The sequence below is a fragment of the Cryptomeria japonica genome, chromosome 8 (genome assembly GCF_030272615.1).
Source record: "Cryptomeria japonica chromosome 8, Sugi_1.0, whole genome shotgun sequence".
Lineage (NCBI taxonomy): Eukaryota > Viridiplantae > Streptophyta > Pinopsida > Cupressales > Cupressaceae > Cryptomeria > Cryptomeria japonica.
In genome coordinates, this window is record NC_081412.1 from 151,275,470 (window position 1) to 151,294,775 (window position 19,306).

The window sequence follows — 19,306 nt, forward strand, 5'->3', positions numbered from 1 at the left end:
TTTTGTGTTCGTGGATTATCTCTCTTTCTGATTAGACTTTTGCATTTATCGATTCTCTCTCATTTTGATTAGACTTTAAAATCTCTCACATTCTGATTAGACTTTTATGTTTATGGATTCTTTTTCATTCTCATGATTACACTTTTTTATTTGTGAATTCTCACTCATTCTGTTTAAACTTCTAGGATAATAGATTTTGTTTCATTTGATTAGACTTTAGCGTTTGTGGATTCTCCTCACTCATTCTGATTAAACTTTTGGGTTTATAGATTCTGTTTCATTCTGGTTAGAATCTTGCGTTTGTAGATTCTCTCTCATTCTGATTAGGCTTTTGTGTTTGTGGATTCTTACTCATTTGATTAAACTTTTGTGTTTATGGATTCCTTCTAATTTTGATTAGATTTTTGCATTCATAGATTGTCTCTCATTTAGATTAGACTTTAACTAAAAGAAATAGACTTACGATGACTGATAACTGATTCAAAAACTTTGTAAATGATGATGCTATCAAATAAAAGAAATATAATGACTTTAACAATAAAAAACAAATTTCTAATCGCTATTAACCAAACTGAAAAACCTAATATATGATGACGCTATCAAATAAAATAATGACAGTGCTAAAATTGCCAAAATCTACCTCTTATAATAATGCTATAATCTAAAAATAGCATATAAAAGACCCTCCCCCAAAACTTCAATAAAAGATTTCTCCCAATCAACATATTCTAATCCTTGATTTTGTTCCTGCACTTTGGTCCACTTCAGACCCATTTTCTTCCTCTCTAGAAACTCAAAATCCTGAACCATGAAAGACACTCAAATGCAGATCTGGTTGTCCAAGAAGATGGAAATCTTCAATCCCTTTCTGATTTTTACAGTTGTCAGCATAAACCTGTGTGTCTATCCAGCTAACAGAATGACTCTTTCATTTGATAGTCAAATACTTTTAATAACTAGCAAATAGGTCATTCTGGGGACTAGATAGCCATTTCCCAGATGGGTGGATGACATTGAGGGAAGGACAAAGAGTACACCCTCTCTCATCTATCTGATCAGAATTGTGGAAGCAGCAATATTGAAAATAAGAACAAATATAAACCAACGTACAGTGCAAGTTGTGTTGCATGGGAGGAGATTGAGATTGAATGGTAGAACTCGTTTAATTCGACCACGTTTTGGGAGCCCGCAGGCTTTAGAGGTCTTGTCACTGAAAAGATGGAAAAACAGTGTGTGTAGGAAGCTGGTTTGACACAAATACCGGGTTTTATACGATGAATCATTAGCCATGGATGCCGCGTGGGCGTTCTCAGTCTGGTCTTTTAAAAGTAAGACTTGACGATGAAAAAGACCCGTCGCATTATGTCAATGACACCAGATTTTACAAGTCCGGACTTGCACAAACCTTGTAGTCTGGAGTCTCATCATTGATCTTGAAATCATAAAGAAAATGGACAACACAAATAGATATTTTTTAAAGAAAGGAACTCTAGCGATTTGAACTTCACTTGATTATTTATACCCAGTTCAGAGTTCAGATAAGTCAAGCTTCTCTTTATAAACCTTCGAAATGGCTATCTAGGCATCAAGATGCACTATGGCATCGATGGGTAGATCCTACATAACTTAAGTTTTGACTTCTCATTAACAAGGATCGTTTACAGTCTTGTTCACTATACCATCATCTAAAACGATTATACCATCATCTCAAATGAATTTAACAACAATCTTCATTGATGACAAGTCAAAACTATAGTTGTAGCATCTAGCCATCAATACCATGGTGCATCCTGATGGTTGGCTAGCCGTTTCCTAAACTTCATCAAGAGTTTTGTATTTTATTCATTGATATTATTTTCAAATTCAAAATATAAAGGCTACTATTATGTGGTCCAAGTTGAAAAAAGGGTTCTGTATTTTATTTGTTGATATCATTTACAAATTCAAAGCATAATTGTTACTTTTATGTGGTCCACGTTGAAAAACTAAACTTGTGTTGTTCATTTCCTTTATATAGTGTGACACATGTTTGTACTTATACCTCTCAATGATTTTCAATACACAGTTCCAAGAAATGGAAGGTTTACTTGATGATCACATTTCACCAATATTGTGGAGCACTTAGATCACTTTCTTTTTGTGTAGAAATTGGTCTAGCATCCCTTTGTTCATGAGTCCTTCATCCTTCCTTTCTCAAGTTTGAATTAGTTTCCTCTCCAATTGATTTTTTGTAGATGTCAAGCTTCCTAGATGCCCCTTAAAGCTCTAAAATATGTAGTTGTGGGACCATGGGTGCGCACCCGCACACACACATACATGCATATACATATACATATATGAAAAAAATAAAAACGAATTGGCTGCACTTAATGAAGATATTATTCAAATTAGAATGGACTCCAAATTCTATGCAAAGGAGAATGATTTGAATTGAATCGATATGCAAAAAATTTGTTTAGAGAATAAGTTTTTTGGAGGCAAAAGTCTAAAAAATGTTAGCTAAAAGAGGGAGATAGAAAAACTAAGTTATTCCATAATAAAACTAAGATCATGTGAAGTTTTACTCAGATTACATCTATAAATATATGAAGGGTTTTTGGTTGAAGAGTAGAGTAAAATTTGTAGGATAGCAAAGACTTTTGTCAAAGACTTGTTAAGCAATTTAGCATGAATTTGGATCACACCTCATGTTCCATCATTATGAAAATGATGAACTTAGGTATGATATTTTTTGCAAACATCCTTGGGGAGCTTGTGAAGCTAGAGTCATGCTCTCCTCACTCAAGCACTTACATATGATGATTCAGTGAATTGTCAACAAAGATCAAAGACAATGATCCAAACAAAAATGCAATATTTCTAAGTATGGAGATGATTTTGATTAGTAAATCAACGTTAACTAGGGTGTTGACCCTTAACATAGTAAAAAACTATCAACAAACAACAAGCAACATCAAGAGATGATGTTGGCAAAAAGAATAACATCCTGGAAAGATAGTTAGAAACAAACACAGTCAGGCAGGCAAATATTCCTATCCAACCGGAGAACAAAAAAGACCCCACTCAAGGGGGGGAGGGGGGGGAGGGGGGGGGTGCAGACACCCAAACCCCAACGAGGGGAGGTTTGGGGCAGGGGAGAAGACTTCCCCTTTCTCCTGCGAGCAACCACAGTCTAGGCAATGCTATCATTAGGTCCATCAAAAGAGAGATCAACCGGAAGGGATCCCATAGGGTTACATACAATGGTGTCAACAAGGTGCTGCAACAGAACATCAGGAGGCTATTGTAGAGCAGTAGCAGGCTGTGATGAAACAATAGAAGCAGAAGCAGATCCAACAACAGGGGATCATGGCTACAAAATAGGAGAAACAAAAGTGGGGACCTTAGGAGATGATGCCACAAAAGGAGCAACATGAGCATCAGTAGCCGTGAGGGGCACGACATCGACATCATCCTCATGAGAGGAGCTAGTAGACACAGAGTCAAGGGCATTGACTGTTAAGTGATCAGTAGTAGCATTCTTCCACTAGGTAGAAACACCTTTGTAGCATGAAATAGAGCAATCAGAAGCAAGAGGACTCATAGAGAAGCATCTCTTACAGCAGAAGGGGAGGCCCTCAAAATCCAATAGTTGTGACCAAGGCCTATCCCCCACCATAAGAACCACATCCCCTGGGAAAGGAGAGGAGATGTCAATATCCACAAGCAATCAAAGGTAGTATGGTCCATAGAGGACGTAACTTCATCGACCTTTAGGAAATGGTCAATAGAGTTACCAATAGCCTCATAACAAGAGTGCTCCCAAAAATGAAGAGGGAGATTGATGAGCTAGACCCAAACTGGATGCACATTAAGTGGTTCAGTGAGAGGGTTAAAAGATGTTGTCCAAGGCTTAACAGAGAGGGAGTGCACTCCCCAAGCCCACAACATACCCAAGACTAAATCCTAATCAGCGAAAGATGTGAAGGAAGTGACAAAAAAACCTATAGCATAGGGGAAAAGCTCAATATTGAAAGCAACCAAAGGCCGCCAAGAGTCACTTACCTAGCGATGAAGGTCCGGTAGAGAAGGCCACAACCCATAGAATCTGCACACAAGAGCATAGTGTTGGTAGAACCCAATGTTGTCCATGACATCCTGTCCACAAACCACCACAGAGGAGGATTTAGCATAGGGAAGAGGACAAACCTCCTTTGCGGATTGGGTGGAAGATTTGGCCACACAAGCAAAGCTATGCTTGCTAGCAGGTTTGGACAAAGAACCAACAACATCAGCAACAGTTGGTAAAGCCGCATCCCCAAAAGTCAGAGGATCGATAGCACTAGGACCCACAACTGGAGAACCAAGGGGTGTGGGTGATGCACCAGGAAAATCCCCATGGGGAACATGTGGGGCGCAACAACAACCACCTAAGGATAATCGAACCAAACAATAGAAGAAACATCAAACAGATCATGAATCATAGGAGTAGAAGCCCCCATGCGAGGAGGAAGAGGGGGAAGTCAGAAGATGAGGGAACACCACAGACATTTGCAGTAGATAACATCATAGGAGCAGAAACCACCGTCGAACTAGAGGCACTGACAATGACGTTCAAATTGAGAGAGGCGGGAGAGCTGTTGGGGAGAAGCAAGAGAGCCATTCTTTCATATATCAATGGTGTTAAATGTTATACCAATCTCTTGATATTGTCCCATTAAAAATGAATTCAGCTTTTTCCTTTATATAAAACACTAGAATACATTTTTAAATATTGTTTCTTTCAATTTACTATGTGTAATGAAGGGTTAGAGGAAGATACTAGGTGTCTAATTTAATTTTGAATTTTAAAAAGGCAGGGGTTGATTTTACTTTGTGGAATTGATCTCTCAAGATGAATAAGTAAATTGAGGATCAAAATTAGTTCTTAGATATGTGTGAAGGAGAAATAACGCTAAGTTAGAGAATATTGCAACTCTTAGTGTAAAACATGCTATTTGTATGCTACTCATAGCATAATGACCAATTTACTCAAAATGAATACAAAACTTATGAGAAAAGTGTAGGTATACAATTTTGACCATTACATTTTCCCCCCCACTTTGACTTGCATGTGAAATTCTATGAAGATGCATGTTAATGCAAAGAAAGAAGTCAACATGAAAGTGAAATATTTTAGAAAAAAAATATCTTCAACATATTTTCCTTGCAATGAGTAATCCATTTTGAAACATGCAAAAGAAAACATAATTCAAAGAATAGCATATTTAAAAATATATGTATTTATGAATTAACATAAATTCTTTTAGAAAATATCAAGCATCTCAAAATAAGTACAAAGAGTAAATTGTAACTTTAGAGATCCAAAGTGAAGCCATGAACATGCAACACAAAGCTAAAGATAGTGGGAAGCCATGCAAATGTAAATTTAATCCATAAAGCTAAAGGAGGAGGTGTAAACTCCCTTATTGGACCATTACAACCAAACTCTAAATATCAAATTATGTTGTATAGTATCTATTAGGCCATTGTAAACATAGACATGAAAGATCATGAAAATATAATACACCTTACTTTAAATTAGTTGAACGCAAAGGATGCAAGCAATAAGATAAAATGAAAGATATCATTATGTAATGTGTAATAAATATGAATAAGTGTCTAAATAGCATCATGTCACAAATGTGTAGTAAAATAGTGACAGATAATTGTGAAAACACATGGATTAGAAAGCATGATGCCCCCAAACTATGCTAAAAACAAGTATACTAAATAAGAACCATGTAGAAATAAACCAATCCTAGTGTAATGTGTTTAAAATTAGGGATTCAACACCTTACATGATAACACCACTAATTTTTCTTTGGACCACCTTACATCAAGTGAAGAAGGGAATTAAATTCAATTGATCCAATCCTAAAGGGGTTGAAAACAGATTAGATTAATTCCTCCCTCCCTTGTTTGAGTTGAAAACTGAATTTGAATTAGGGCTGAATTGCAATGCTAGATATAGGATAAATCATGATAAATTGACATAAAACAATAGTAACAAAATGTTTTGGATATCATGCGGAGCCAAAAACTAAGATATGAGTAGGGAAAATAGATCAAAACCTGTGATGAAAAGTTTGAGCAGAATTGTAGGAACCAAGAGGAGCAGGTCGCCTTGGTCCTTTAAATATTGGGGGTAGATAGACTGGATGTTATTTGAATCAGGATGACACACAAAATCCACTGTTAGAAGGTCATTAATTTTTTTGGGATCGAGGGGAGCCAGTCATCCTGGTCCACTTTTTTTCGCCTTCAAAATTGAGTTTGATTGTTGTCATCTACTTGGAGGAATTTCTCTCTCATAGCTCTTGAGACAATTCCCTCCACAGAGAAATAAGGAAATAGGTTTGTTTAATGGGGGTTTTCCTTAGGTCAAACCTTGTTTTAGGAATTAGCCTTGAAATTGTAATGATAATTGAAATGGAATTAAAGTATAATTGAAATGGAATACTTTCCTTTTGAGGGAAAGGCTAGATCTGCTCTGAAAATGCTTGAACTTGATACCTAGATGAAGCTTTCTTGAATCCCCATGCAAAGGTTTAGGATGCAATGTAGAATGTCTTAATAGAAGGTTGATAATGGATGCTTGAAAATGAATGCTTGAACTTGACTTGATCTTCTACTTCAATGCTTGATGAATGATTGACTGCTTGCTCACATATACGTGAATTGACTTTGCTAAAGTGTAATTGGGATCTTGATTGAGGTTATAAAATGAGGGGGTAGGATTCCTTTTATACCTAACTATGCATTAGATGTTTGAATTTTTGGAGCAAGCCAACACAGAACCAAGTTTCCTACCCACATCAAGTGACCATTGTGAGGTCTTGTTTTGGGTCTTGATTGGGAGGACTAGGCTGGTCAAGGTGCCCTCGTCTTGAGCCAGGACCAAGGCACCCAGGGCATCCTAATATTTTCAATCAGGACTCAGAATGAGATAGATGCAATATCATGAGTTGAAAAATGAAGATTTTAAGAGAGTATGAGTAACATCAAAGAAGACATTGATATTTGGAGTCTAGAATGCCAAGTTGAGGGCTAGGTGAGGACAAAATTGTATAAGGATACAATTTATGACTATGTAATGGTAATAACTAGCTATTAAATGTGTAATTATACTATAAGATAATTAGATGAGTGTGTTCTATAGGCATGGTAAGAATAAATGAACACAAGAACATCATAACATAACATCATTGCAATCATGGAAATAACATGAAACCATCATAAGATATGATCATGAAAGCATAAACTAGAAATATTATAAGCATGTAGGCATAAGACATTAAAAAAAGAGCATTTGAAAAATAAGATCATCAAGAGCATGACATTACATCATTAGGTCAATATTCATAAAAGCTAATAAACATAAAGGCAATGCCTCCCAAAATGTGGGAACATATAACATATAGAATTTTCAACATAAAACATAATACAATAGGTGAAATGAGATAAAAATAAAAAAGAATAAAAATTGTCGAAGTCACAAAAAGAGAGGAAATCAAAGAAATAAAGGCCAAGAGCTATTGATCCAAAAAATAATAAACCATTAAGGGTATGTGCAGGATCATGGTGTGCCAAAACATGCCCTTAAGTGGCAATGAAATTTCAGAAAATCAGAGTTAAGCAACTTGACATGAAAATTTGAATAAGTTGTGAACATTATTTTTAAAATATGTAAGAAGAGAATCTATAGAAAATTGAATGCAGTTTCTAAGCTACTAGCTGTTTTTTGAAAAAAAAAATCTTATTTGATGGAAATTTCAAATTTCAATGTAGTGGTACTAAAATTCCAGGGGAAAAAGATAAGAAGTAGACGTATGTCTGACCACCCTAATCACAATCAAATCATAATATTTTTTCTAATATTTAGAATATAAGTATTAGACTCATGTCTGCATGTGACACATATTTTTTTTTATAAAGTAAATAATTATTTATGATTTTTTTACTACAACTTTTCAGAAATTCAGAAAATCCTACGTCTGACCACCTTAACTTGGTCAAAACCTTATGAAATTAAATTTTTAAAATTTTTTCCCTATAGTAGACGAAGCATAGGATGTGATGCATGTTTCATATTCAAAAACTGTTATACCATTTGAAAGTTATGAGTGTTTTTCAATTAGTCTATCAATCAGGACTATTGTCAGAATTCAATTAGAAAATAAATAATAATTATTTATTAAAGTTGAAATAAGACAAACCTTATATTGTTGGAAAGTTGAGAAAGTCCTTAAAAAACCCTTTTCGTTTTATCAATTTTGGCTATAAAAAAAGTCGTCAGCCACCAGTGTAAAGTCTGGAAAATCAAGGAATACTGAAAAACATGTTTTTTTAGCTGACTTTCTAGACTTGTCACTTCCAAGCCAAATCCCAAAGCATTCCCGAGCCAAAATTTGAAATTTGTACAACAAAAATTGGATATTCGATAAAATCGGATATCCGGTACAATCAGATATCTGATTTTAATAAGTAAATTCACTAACTAAATTTGCACATGATTAATCTATTGTTTATTAATATATTAATATATAATATTTTAATATATTAATTTATAAATAAATTAGTATATGATATTAGGGAGAGAGAGATAGAGGGGGGGGAGGGAGAGAGAGAGATAGAGAGATTAGGAGATTAGGAGAGAGAGAGAGAGAGAGAGAGAGAGAGAGAGAGAGAGAGAGAGAAGGGGGAAGGGAGAGAGAGATAAAGAGATTAGGAGAGAGAGAGAGAGAGAGAGAGAGAGAGAGAGAGAGAGAGAGATGAGGAGGTGGAAGGGAGAGAGATAGATAGATTAGGGGAGAGGGAGAGAGAGAGAGAGAGATGAGGAGGTGGAAGGGAGAGAGATAGATAGATTAGGGGAGAGGGAGAGAGAGAGATTAGGGGAGAGAGAGGGGGGGATATATATATATATAGAGAGAGAGAGATGGGGAGGGGGAAGGGAGAGAGAGAGAGATTAGGGGGGAGGGAGAGAGAGATTATGGGTCCTGTGGTGTCCTAAGGGGTCATATTGTGGCCTGCGACCCCTTAGGACACCATATAACCCCTTAAGACACTAAATTGTGTTGTTATGGGTCATATTGTATCCTAAGGGGTCATATTGTGGTATATGACCCCTTTAAGACACCATATGATCCCTTAGGACACCATATGACCCTTTACGACTCTATACGGTGTCGTTATGGGTCATATGACCCCTTATGACACCATATGGTGTCATTAGGGGTCATATGGTGTTCTAAGGGGTTATGGGACACCATATGACCCCTGAGGACAACATATGACCCCTTATGACACCATATTGGGTCGTTATGGGTCCTATGGTGTCCTGAGGGGTCATATTGTGTCCTACGACCCCTTAGGACACCATGTGACCCCTTAAGACACCAAATTGTGTTGTTATGGGTCATATTGTGTCCTAAGGGGTCATATTATTTCATATGACCCCTTTAAGACACCATATGACCCCTTAGGACACAATATGACCCTTTACGACTCTATACGATTTTGTTATGGATCATATGACCCTTTATGACACCATATGGTGTCGTTAGGGGTCATATGGTGTCCTAAGGGGTCATGGAACACCATATGACCCCTAAGAACAACATACAACCCCTTTAAGCCATCATATGACCCGTTAGGACATAATATGACCCTTTATGACTCTATACGATGTCGTTATGGGTCATATCACCCCTCAAGACACCAAATTGTGTCGTTATGGGTCATATTGTGTCCTAAGGGGTCATGGGACACTATATGACCCCTAAGGACAACATATGACCCCTTACGACACCATATTGGGTCGTTATGGGTCCTATGGTGTCCTAAGGGGTCATATTATGTCCTACGGCCCCTTAGGACACTAGATGACCCCTTAAGACACCAAATTGTGTCGTTATGGGTTATATTGTGTTCTAAAGGGTCATGGGACACCATATGACCCTTAAGGATAACATATGACCCCTTACGACACCATATTGGGTCATTATGGGTCCTATGGTGTCCTAAGGGGTCATATTGTGTCCTACGACCCCTTAGGACACCATATGACCCCTTAAGACACCAAATTATGTCTTTATGGGTCATATTGTATCCTAAGAGGTCATTAGACACCATATAACCCCCAAGGACAACATACGACCCCTTACGACACCATATTGGGTCGTTATGGGTCCTATGGTGTCCTAAGGGGTCATATTGTGTGCTACGACCCCTTAGGACACTATATGACCCCTTAAGACACCAAATTATGTCGTTATGGGTCATATTGTGTCCTAAGGGGTCATATTGTGTCATATGAGCCCTTTAAGAAATCATATGACCCCTCAGGACACAATATGACCCTTTACGACTCTATACGATATCGTTATGGGTCATATGACCCCTTAACACACCAAATTGTGTCATTATGGGTCATATTATGTCCTAAGGGGTCATGGGACATCATATGACCCCTAAGGACAACATATGACCCCTTACGACACCATATTGGGTCGTTATGGGTCCTATGGTGTTCTAAGGGGTCATTATTATGTCCTACGACCCCTTAGGACACCGTATGACCCCTTAAGGCACCAAATTATGTCGTTATGGGTTATATTGTGTCCTAAGGGGTCATGGGACACCATATGACCCCTTATGACACCATATTGGGTCGTTATGGGTCCTATGGTGTCATAAGGTGTCATATTGTGTCCTACGACCCCTTAGGACACCATATGACCCCTTAAGACACCAAATTGTATCGTTATGAGTCATATTGTCTCCTAAGTGGTCATTGGACACCATATGACCCCTAAGGACAACATACGACCCCTTACGACACCATATTGGGTCGTTATGGGTCCTATGATGTCCTAAGAGGTCATATTGTGCCCTACGACTCCTTAGGACACCATATGACCCCTTAAGACACCAAATTGTGTTGTTATGGGTCGCATTGTGTTCTAAGGGGTCATATTGTGTCCTAAGGGGTCATATGGTGTCCTAAGGGGTCATGGGACACCATATGACCCCTAAGGACAACATACGACCCCTTATGAAACCATATTGGGTCGTTATGGGTACTATGGTATCCTAAGGGCTCATACTCTATCCTACGACTCCTTAGGACACCATATGACCCCTTAAGACACCAAATTGTGTCGTTATGGGTCATATTGTGTCCTAAGGGGTCATGGGACACCGTATGACCCCTAAGGACAACATATGACCCCTTACAACACCATATTGGGTCGTAATAAGTGCTATGGTGTCCTAAGGGGTCATATTATGTCTTACGACCCCTTAGGACACCATATGACCCCTTAAGACACCACATTGTGCCGTTATGGGTCATATTGTGTCCTAAGGGGTCATGGGACACCATATGACCCCTAAGGACAATATAAGACCCCTTACGACACCATATTGGGTCATTATGGGTCCTATGGTGTCCTAAGGGGTCATATTGTGTCCTACGACCCCTTAGGACACCATATGACCCTTAAGACACCAAATTGTGTCGTTATGGGTCATATTGTGTCCTAAGGGGTCATATTGTGTCATATGACCCCTTTAAGACATCATATGACACCTTGGGACACAATATGACCCTTTACGACTCTATACGGTGTCGTTATGGGTTATGTGACCCCTTAAGACACCGAATTGTATCATTAGGGGTCATATGGTGTCCTAAGGGTCACAAGACACCATATGACCCCTAAGGACAACATATGACCCCTTATGACATGATATTGGGTTGTTAGGGGTCATATAGTGTCCTAAGGGGTCATGGGACACCATATAACCCATGAGGACAACATATGATCCTTATGACACCATATTGGGTCATATTATGTCCTAAGGGGTCATATTGTGTCATGACTCCTTTAAGAGACAATATGACCCCTTAGGACACAATATGACCCTTAACGACCCAATATGGTGTCATAAGGGGTCATATGTTGTCCTTAGGGGTCATATGGTGTCCCATGACCCCTTAGGACACCATATGACCCATAATGCCACAATTTGGTGTCTTAAGGGGTCATATGACCCATAACAACACCACATAGAGTCGTAAAGGGTCATATTGTGTCCTAAGGGGTCGTAGGACAACATATGACCCCTTATGACACCATATTGGGTTGTTATGGGTCCTATGGTGTCCTAAGGGGTCATATTATGTCCTACGACCCCTTAGGACACCATATGACCCCTTAAGACACTAAATTGTGTCGTTATGGGTCATATTGTGTCCTAAGGGGTCATGGGACACCATATGACCCTTAAGGACAACATATGACCCCTTATGACACCATATTGGGTTGTTATGGGTCCTATGGTGTCCTAAGGGGTCCATATGACCCCTAATGACCCAATATGGTGTCATAAGGGGTCATATGGTGTCCCATGACCCCTTAGGACACCAGATGACCCCTAACGACACAATTTGGTGTCTTAAGGGGTCATATGACCCATAACGACACCATATAGAGTCGTAAAGGGTCATATTTTGTCCTAAGGGGTATCTTCACCCCTTCTCTCTCTCTCTCTTCCTCTCCCCCCTCCCCCCTCTCTCCCCCTAATCTCTCTCTCTCTCCCCTCTTCCCTAATATTTCTCTCTCCCCCTACCCCTTCTCCCCTCTCCCCTAATCTCTCTCTCTCCCCCTCCCCCTCACCTGATCTCTCTCTCTCTCTCTCTCTCTCTCTCTCTCTCTCTCTCTCTCTGTTTCCCATAATCTATCTCTCTCTCAAATATGAGTATAGAAATCAGATATCCAATTTCTGTCTATGCCATTAATGTGGCAACAGTAAAAAAAAAGGCAGCAACGGGAAATTTTTTTGGGACCACAAATTTATACATTAAAATCGGATATCCGATATCCGATTTTTGTAAATAAAAAAGAGCCTTGTGGGCCATTTTGTGGATTCCAACAGCCCACAGTCTTCACATTCTATTTTATATCGACAATCACGGGTTTTCAGATAGGTTGAGACAAATTTGTGCTTTTGAGAGATTCTTAAAGTCAAATCTTACATTTTCAATCATTTAGGAGCATCTTTGTGGAGGTAAATCAAGAGTAGTAGTCGTCAGAAGGCTAAACGCAAAAGAAAAATTTCAAATGACCAAATTGAAGTGTATAGAGAAAGAGATAGAGAAGGTCATAGGAGGAGAAGACAAGGTATGTTAAATATTGCTAATGTTACTTCAAGTGAAGAGGAAATTGAATTTGAAAATGTTGAACAAGTTATTGAAAATGAAAATGTAGATTTTGAAAGTGAAAATTTTGAATATGTTGAAAATGTTGAAAGTGATAATGAAAATGATCAACATGACGTGAGAATGGAAAGTGAAAATTTGGGAGTTGACAATGAAGGTGTCCATAATTTTGGTGTTAATATGAAATTTTTTGACATTGGAGGTGAAAATGTAGAAAAATTTGACATAGGAGGTGAACATGTGGAAAATTTTGACATTGGAGGTGAAAATGTGGAAAAATTTGACATTGAAGGTGGAATTTCTCAACCAAGTGAACAATATGTAACACCTAATTGCTTTAGAAATGAAGACCCTCTCATGGATGAAAGACAAATTCCAAATCCAAGACCTTCAAGAACCCCAAAATGGTTACTTGAAATTGATGAGAACATTATTGCGAATCTTGAAGGCAAGAGGTCAACAAGAACCATTCGGTTGTGGGCTACACAACTTTTTGACCAAAATTTTAGCAATAAGACATTGACCGAGAAATGCCAACTCTTTGTTCAATTGCTAAAGATGATAAAGATGAGACCATTTCTAAACAAATTGAAGATTCATATGAACAAGAAGATGAAGAGAAATTCTGTTATTGCCAAAAATCTATTTGATGCTCTCAATTCTATTGGAAAGAATACCAAAGAAAGAGATAAGAGAGCTGCTCGAAGAGTGATTACAACCTCCTTAGTAAGCCATCAATTGAGTAAGTCTCATCAAATGAGACAAACTTGTGTTGATTTGAACATAAACCGTAAAACTTTGGATAGAGAACTTGCACGAAGACAAAGACCTGACGAACCACTTCAACATGATACATGGGATTTTGGTGGGAGGCTTCCACGCATTGATAGAAAGTTGACTGGCAATGTGAAGGAGGAGATTCAACAATTTTGGCACTCTAATTCTAGAGTATCACCCAATGTAAAGGAAGTTTTGAAATTAAGAATTGACAACCGAGACCACACACTACATCCCAAACATTTCTTGGAATCAAGCCAAACAATGTTGTACAATTTTTTTTGTGAAGTACATCCAACTTTACAAATATCACAAAGGGACTTTGAATATTTGAATCCATTTTTTTGTGTTCCTCTTAAGATTTTTAATACTTGTTGCAAGTACCATGTGGAGTTTTCAATGTACCATGAACTTTTATGCCATATTTGTTCTACGATGCATACTAATAAGATGTTGCAGGAGTGTGGTGCAATGCTATTTCCGAGATCATCAAGAGACTTGCAAGATCTGTTTTTATGCCCTAGAGATGATGGCTGCTATTTTTATAGAAATTATTGTTTGAATGAGAAGCTCTCATAATGTGGTGAGTTGTCAAAGTTTGTTTCATGTTTTCATGAGGGCAACGAACACGAGTTTGGAAATAATTATGTTGAGAAAAAAAGATATGAGATAGTGAAATGTACTTTGAAGAGTGGAGGTGAAGGTTCTAGATGCGAATTAGTCTCAAGAGAAGTGAGTGTTGCTGATTTTATTTTTGATTTTAAGGAAAATCTTTTCTACAAGTATGCAAGGCACACCCATAGGTCTTAGTGGTTGGACCAACAGTTCAGGATGTGTAAGAACTCTTTCCCGATTGACACTATTGTATTGGTGGTTGATTTTGTAGAGAACTTTACATTGCAACCATAGAATGAGGTATAGTCTCAGTACTAAAATTCAATCCAGATTGCTGTTTTTGTTCACATTACATATAGACATGCTCCTGATAGTACAAAAGAGGACAAAAAGATAATCAAGGAGTATCATTTTTATATGAGTGATGATAGATCACACTCCTCTGAGTATGTGCAACATTCTTTCAAGAATTTTTTTGAGTTCTTGCATGAGAAAGATATTGCAATTGATCGACATATCATATGGTTAGATAACTGTATGGGTCAATTCAAGAATGCCCATATTTTTTATTGGTTGAGTAGAATGCATGTAGAGAGGCATATACCTCATATTTGGTGTTTTTTTGAGGCATGACATGGGAAGGGGGAGCATGATGGAGCAGGTGCATGTTTGAAGAGAGCTCTAGTTAAGGAGAAATTGAGGATTTCAGGTGAAAATTTCTCTTCTGCATATTCTATTGTTGATTGGTGTAGTTCAACATTGTCACATGGAGGTACTCTTGATTCAACAGTGACCAGATTCTTTTGGTTGGTTGAGGAGAGCACAGTGGGATACAGATTGGATTGTCAAACAATTAAAGATTCTTCAAAGATGCATTCATTTCTTAGCTCAGATGCAAGTACATGGACCATTTGGACACGAGCATTGGCTTGTTTTTGTCAAAGTTGTGTTCAGTGTGATTGGGATCAGTGCGAGTCAAGTGAATGGGTTGATACATGGGTTCCCCAATATATAACTCCTTTATCTCAAACAATATCCTTGTCAAACGATGACATGGAAAGTTCACTTGAGTATGACCATCTATCAGATCTTGTACAACCAGGACATGTTTCTATAGTTGTTGCACCGCAAGGAAATGAAGAGAGATCAAAATATTGGTTGGCACGATGTGTAGAGGGAAAACAGAAGCTAACACAACTAGTGACAAATGATGATGGGTTCACATATCCTACAGGTTCAGTTGTTGTTGTGGGAACTTGGTTGCGAACATACATGATTAGAAAGAATGACATACCCGCATTTGAAGACTATGAGAGACACAAAACCATTCTAATGTATTCACACCTTATTATAGCTACAAATATCAAGTTGTTGAAGCATCAAGCAAAATTGAAGACCAAAGACCTATGGACAATGACTACTGCTGATCATGAAGCAATACTAGATACTCTTAAGCAAAGAGATGACCCTTCAGGCATACTTGATTAGTAGGTATTTAATGGTGCCTTATTTTTTTTTTATCATGCATTTCATTTCAAACAATGATCATTAAACCTTAATGTTCAAGTTTGTTACGTGTATATTGTAGACACATAAATCTATCCTCTTAATTAACCCATCTCTCACATTTAAATAAATTAACATTTATTTAAATCACCTTCATCCTCCACCCACTTTCATTTTCCTACAAATGCAAGTTGCAAAACTATTTTAAATAAATAAATTATTTATTTAAAATCCTATTTATCCTCACCCACTTGAAACCTTTAATGGTTTCCCTTAAAGTCTTCAAACTTAATGGCTTCCTTCTAGAGTCTTCTCAAGCCTTTAATGGTTTCCCTTAAAGTCTTCAAACTCAATGGCTTCCTTCTAGAGTCTTCTTAAGCCTTTAATGGTTTCCCTTAAAGTCTTCAAACTTAAATGCTTCTTTCTAGAGTCTTCTTAAGCCTTTAAAGGTTTCCCTTAAAGTCTTAAAGCATTTAATGCTTTATCTTCCTTTTTCTCATGTAAATAAATTAAGATTTATTTAAATAAAATCCAAAATTTACATTCACATTTAAATAAATTAAGATTTATTTAAATAAAATCCAAAATTTACATTCACATTTAAATAAATTAAGATTTATTTAAATAAAATCCAAAATTTACATTCACATTTAAATAAATTAATATTTATTTAAATATCTTACACCATTTAATTGAAATAAATGATTTTATTTTAATTGAAAATCCTAAAATTCCTTCCACTTGCATTCTCCTACAAAATCCACTTGTATGCCTAAATCCCTTCTACATTCTTCTAACTCCTTCTAATTAGCCTAATCCCATCCTTCTAATTAACATTTATGGGACATTTTTCTCATACCTATCTTTCTTTCTTTGAAACGATGTGATAAATCCGCACTGTCTCAAAGAGGGGCAAATGTAGACACATAAATCTGTCTACTTAATTAAATGAATATTTAGTATTTATTTGAATATTTAACCATCAATCAATAATTAATTAAATTAATATTTAATTAATTCATCTTAACCCTCTTCTCCTATTAATTAAAATAAATTATTTGATTTATTTGATTTAATTCACTTAACCAAATTCAGACCATTAATTAAATAAATAAATCATATTTGTTTAATTAAATCTTCTCTCACATTTAAATAAATTAATATTTATTTAAATCTTCCAAAATCCCATCTCTCACATTTAAATAAATTAACATTTATTTAAATCACCTTCATCCTCCACCCACTTGCATTTTCCTACAAATGCAAGTTGCACAACTATTTTAAAATCCTATTTGTCCTCACCCACTTGAAACCTTTAATAGCTTCCCTTAAAGTCTTCAAACTTAATGGCTTCCTTCTAGAGTGTTCTCAAGCCTTTAATGGTTTCTCTTAAGGTCTTCAAACTCGGTGGCTTCCTTCTAGACTCTTCTTAAGCCTTTAATGGTTTCCCTTAAAGTCTTCAAACTTAAATGCTTCTTTCTAGAGTCTTCTTAAGCCTTTAAAGGTTTCCCTTAAAGTCTTCAAACAATTAATGCTTTATCTTCCTTTTTCTCATGTAAATAAATTAAGATTTATTTAAATAAAATCCAAAATTTATATTCACATTTAAATAAATTAATATTTATTTAAATATCTTACACCATTTAATTGAAATAAATGATTTTATTTTAATTGAAAACCCCAAAATTCCTCCCACTTGCACTCTCCTACAAAATCCACTTGTATGCCTAAATCCTTTATAGATTCTTCTAACTCCTTCTAATTAGCCTAATCCTATCCTAATCATTGTCACATTCCTAAATAAAAGGAAGTCACTTTTCAAAAACCTCCAAAGTCTTCAATAAGAATTAAAGGCTTTATGTCTTCAAATGGTTAACCTCTAAAGTCTTCCAAACCATTAAAGGCTCTTACATAACCATTTATGGTTAACTCACCTTTTACCTTTGGTTAGAGACTTTTGTCTAACTTAACCATCCTTTTGACTCATGGGTCTTTTCAAAGCATTTATTTCTTTGACTAAGGTAACCATTTAACCCTTTCACATTCATTTATCCCTTGGATAAAAGAAATATCCATTAACCTAACCCTAACCCAACCCCCTGGGGTAACCATCATGTCCCCTCAAGCATTTAATGCTCCTTATCTCTCCTCTTAAGCCTCCTCATGGTGATACTTGTCAACATGGGATTGGGTTGAAAGTCTCACATGGATTGAATATCTTTCAATCTAACCCTTGTTAAGATTGCTCAATCTTAACCCTTCATTTCCCCATTTCTTCTATAAATAGAACCCTTATCCTCAAGAAAAGAAGGAAACATTAAAGTATTGTTGCTATACTAGTATTAGCATAGAGCTTTTTCATAGCATCACTATCTACACTTGCATAGCATTTGTTTATCACATCCAACCATTTTGAATCTCCATATGGCATCCATGGCTAGTGCTAAAAGATGAGAGCTACACTCATTTGGGACTTGGAGATGGGAGAACAAGGGAGAAGCATCAAAAGGCACCATGGAAGCATCTTAGGGAGGCCGTTCTCCTTTCTTTTGTTTTGTTAAACTTTTTTCATGCTTTTTGAAATTTCTTTTGATATGTTTGGAATGGTTTTTAGTTCTTTGTTTTGGTTTTATGGTTGAAACTAACTTATTAACTTTGAACTTTGTTGTTTCCTTGTCCCCATTTCCATGACATCATTTGGTGAACCCGATGTGAATCGAACACTTTTGTAATTTCAAGGACATTTTTTAGGCTTGTGAGCCCACCAAGTGTACTAATTTTTTTTGAATGTTTTAGTTGCAGATTTTCTATTTTTTTTTTGTGCGGGTTTTGGAAGGAGTTAGTTTAAAACATTTTAATTTCTTTGGTTTAAAACTTCATCTTTCATATTTTTCACAAAGGGATAAAAATAACTTCACATTTTCTATTTGGTGCAACTAAAACAAATTCAACTTTTTCATTTGGTGCATAAAAAAAGAACTTCATCTTTCTTGTTTCTCACAAAGGGATAAAAATGAACTTCACATTTTCTATTTGGTGCAACTAAAACAAACTCAAGTTTTCATTTGGTGCATAAAAAAGAACTTCATCTTTCTTGTTTTTCACAAATGGGTAAAAAGAACTTCACATTTTCTATTTGGTGCAACTAAAACAAACTTAAATTTT